We start from the raw sequence: 4,260 nt of genomic DNA, 5'->3' as shown, positions 1-4,260 counted from the left end.
TTATATATATTTTATAATTATTATATATACTATATATGCTATACTTAGATCAAATTTCTGCAAGTTGTTGCAGAAAAATCAAATATTCTCTCGGGATAAAAAATATCATTAATTATATTACTGATCAAGTTATTGCAATCATTAGGAAGAAGCTAGAGATTAATTATACGAAGTTGATTGTCAACAAAGAAACTCATTTTTCTTTTTCAATTTTACATCCTTACATTTTCTCTGATTGTTTCGCGCGATTTTGATCGATGGATCGATCAAACGATCGAACGTTCACATGCTCATGAGTTCGCCTGCACTCATCTTGTGTACAAGTTACGCACACGCCAACAAATGAGATGGTGTGTGGCACTTCGAAAGTCCACGTGGTTGTGGATCACGGTAGTGGTAACAGTCGTCTCCCGACCGTCGTTCAAGTCTGCATGAACGTTGGTCATCATCTCTACCGCAGCCGTTGCCGCCGCGCCGTCGAGAGAAGAGTTAGATGGGAAAAACGCGAAACAAGAAAACAAGCCGCGAGACAAGTTCGCTTTCGTTCGCCAATCTGTGTGAGTTTTACGCCGCCGACCGCAACGGGCAATTTACCGGTACCATCCTCTCAGTGCATTCCGTCCAAGCGAGTTGTTCTCCAGTTCTCCAGTTCTCTATTATTCGGAGGGTTCGTGCGCGCGCGCGCGCGCGCGATGTGCTCGGAAAGGGTTCACGAACTCCGTAGAGATCGTTGATCGTGATCTGTGCTGCACAATCACGCGATTGTTCGATTGTTATGATTTATACAATCTGTTCGATCACGTCGTTCTATAAATAAAAACACATCGGTGTTTATTTAGATTTCTTATAGACTTTATTTGTGTGAGTTTTGCGTCACTAATCGAAGAGACAAGGTTGTTCCAAGGCTGTAAGTAATGTAATTTATTCTTGAGTATTTATCGAGAAACAAAGAGAAAAACAGAAGTATGGAAATTTATAGCTTTGTGATATATTATAGTTGGAAATTGCCGTTCTTGAAAGAGCTTTAATATGCAACTACGCATTGGATTAATTTAGTTTTTACTTGACGATTATATACAGTATATTTTATTTTTAACATACATTAATCGCGGATTATATAAATATGAATAATTTGAATTATTAATCGATAATAACAATGATTACGAAGCTACGAGAGTTGACAGCATGGACAGTACAGTAGAATTGACATTCTGTTATCACAAACTATTGTTTTATTTGTGTTTTCATTATTTGTAAGAAATTAATATAAAATAAAGATAATTATTATCTCTGAAGAATATCTCGCATTTTGCGTTAATAAACAGAAGTACTTAAATGATGTTATGGCCTTAAGATTTCCAAGGTAGATATAGATGTAAATTATTCCAAGGTACATATAGATAAAAATTGTATACATAATATTAGATATTCATCGAGCAATGATTCATGTGAGCAATTAATGTCCTTGCGAAAGAATCGTATTATTTTTAATCTTGTCAACAAGCAATCTGTCACTAACAATCTGTACTTCATCGTTTCTGAATGTTGATTTGAAAAACACATGTTATGTATTCTCGTCTCTCGTTTTTAATGAATCCACGAAACTGGTCTCGCTTGTAAGCATTGTGCGCTCTCTCATTCTTGTCGCGGAAAAACGCGAGTAAACTTCACGAAGAATCATTGTAACGGAAGGATTTCTCTCTCGCATTGTGCTCCTTCTTGTCGAGAGATCGGGAAACTTGCTGGACCGGCTGCCGGCGAAGCGATCGTTCGACGTTTCCGAGAAAAGCGAGGATGCACTTCTTCCTCGAGTCTTCGTGGTTACTTTGTGCGGTTGTACGCGACCCTGAACTTCCGCTATAAAGGTATTCGCCATACGCACAGAAAAAAGTTTCTGGTTAAAAATGAACAAACCTAAAGATTCTGATTGTATCAATCAAAATTCCGGTTACCTCAACTAGAATTATAATAAATTGAATCAGGAGATTTTGATCATATCAATCAGAATTCTGGTTATCTCAACTAGAATTGTAGATTTAACCAGAATTCTGATTTGTTGTCATTTTTAACCATCCTTTTTTAGTGCAGGTACTGCACTAAAATATTGGCAGGCTAAATATTGAAGGCCAATCAGCAACATTCGATAAATGATTTCTTCCTCATCCCGCGGTCCGGTCTCCAGATTAATTATCCCCGTATTCATGCGAGGCATAGACTTTTTTCGATCAATCTTATCTATATCTTCCATAGTAATTTATAATTCTCGTGTCATTAAATTGTACGCTCGTAAAAAATTCACTCACATTTTTCACACACATTTTATTCTTCTCTTCCAGACGTGATCATTTTTTGGACTTAAGAAATATTATTTAAAAAATGTTATATTTTATATCAAGAACCTCAAGTATCTCATATTTTATGTTACTTTATTAACGATCGTGAACTTATTTCCTTGTCCCTTATGAGATAACGTGGTGACGTTTATGGGAAAAACTGCGATTTAATCACTTTAAATCACTCCTTGTATCTACTTTATTTTTTATCACATTATTATTGGACTATTATTATTAATAGCAGTCTATTGTTTGCACAAGAAGAAAAATGACTAAGAATTAATAAAATAAGAAACAGAGATAAAGAATTGTACACACTCGTTACTTTTTTAATGCATCTAAAAACTCAATGACGTCATACCAATACTTAAGCTTTTGATCTTTTCACAGCCTTGTCAGTATAAATTTAATGTATCTACAGATTTAAATAAAGATCTTTCTTGTGTATTTTTATTTCGCACATATGATTTCAGTTTTATATGCTTTTCACATGTCTCAATAAAACGTCATCAAAATTTAATACAAAAACATTTCAACCTCATCGGTGACACACTTAATTCTTCATATATATTCATCATATATATTCATCTAATATATTCATAAATATGGTTTGCATAATTTCATGTTAATTTCAAATTATATGTTTGATTCTTTATATGTGATGTTTCATAATAACTGAGCATATTTGAAAAATAAATTTAACACGATAAGTTCATTTACACACACTTATCTATCTGTAATCTTGTTTTCGAGTTACAAACAATATTTTATTAATTTTCATTACAAATTGAATTATCTTAGCTAATTCTATCCAGATGTTTACTATCGTGATTTAAGTTTAAATGTTCACTATTACTAAAGACAGAAATGTGTGAATGTAATGCTAAAAAAAGAATCTGGTAATAATTATCAAAAGTTAAGTAAAATAATTCCAATAAAATATTCAAGTAATACAAATAAAATAATTTTAAATTCTTAAATATTTAGTATTGTACCAAACATAATAATTTAATTAATAGTTTTTAGTAATATTTATTATTGTAAATATTTAGAAAAGTAAAATTATTTACAGGTTTTAAGATGCTTACCAGCATTAAAAATTATTAAGATATTTATAAACACAAATATTTTAAAATTATTTGTTAATTTAATTTATAATATTACTATTATAATATTATATTATTCAAGTTCTGTTAGGATTGTGTTTCAAAACAAAAAAATAAATTCGACGCGCAGTTTGTAGGATATACATGTCATATAATCTATAAATTTAAGCATTAAATCCAATCTGATCAACTTTAACGATTTTTAAAGCTTTTATGATCTATTTGTTGTATTCATATTGTGTATTCATATTATGTATTCATCGATCTTAAAAGATACTTTATTAAAATTATTTTTCATTATATTAATTGAACATTTGATTAGAATTATTTCACTCAACATTTGATAGTTATATACTCAACATAGACAAAATCTTTTTTCGTTATATATTTAGTTTTGTTTGTAATGAGAATTTAATGAAAAATGTCTGTAATTCAGACTACGAATGTTTATAACTTTTTGGATTATTTTTTTCGCGAATTCATTTTCGAAGTCCATGTATTATAAAATATCCTGCTCAAAAAAGATCTTGCAGTTACAGCTAAAATTATCTAAGTGCGAAAAATATCTAAAATAAATAAATTTTTAGCAAGTACTATGATATTAAATATATATTGCATCTAATCATACAGATGACAAAGATAGAATTTGTGCTGTAAATTCTATGCATATGATACATAATTTTCTATCAGATAAAAAAAACAGCTATAATTCTAGCTGAATCAGCAAAATATGTTTTTGCTTGTATATATATATATATATATATATATATATATATATATATATATATAGGTGATAAACTTAATTTCCGCTCGCCGCTCGC

General features: G+C 30.6%; 1 protein-coding gene across 1 annotated transcript in view; it reads left to right on the top strand.

Moving 5' to 3' along the window:
• Positions 1-828: 828 nt before the first annotated feature.
• The window catches only part of LOC108694580, a 50,158-nt gene continuing 46,726 nt past the window's right edge, over positions 829-4,260 (top strand). Inside the window, exon 1 of the mRNA XM_018204153.1 lies at positions 829-907. The gene's annotated coding sequence lies outside the window, so the exon portion shown is untranslated. The remainder of the gene's footprint in view (positions 908-4,260) is intronic.

Source organism: Atta colombica, unplaced genomic scaffold, assembly GCF_001594045.1.
Source record: "Atta colombica isolate Treedump-2 unplaced genomic scaffold, Acol1.0 scaffold120, whole genome shotgun sequence".
Taxonomy (NCBI): domain Eukaryota; kingdom Metazoa; phylum Arthropoda; class Insecta; order Hymenoptera; family Formicidae; genus Atta; species Atta colombica.
Note: the sequence above shows the minus strand (reverse complement) of the source record. Positions and strands in the feature narration are given on the sequence as shown.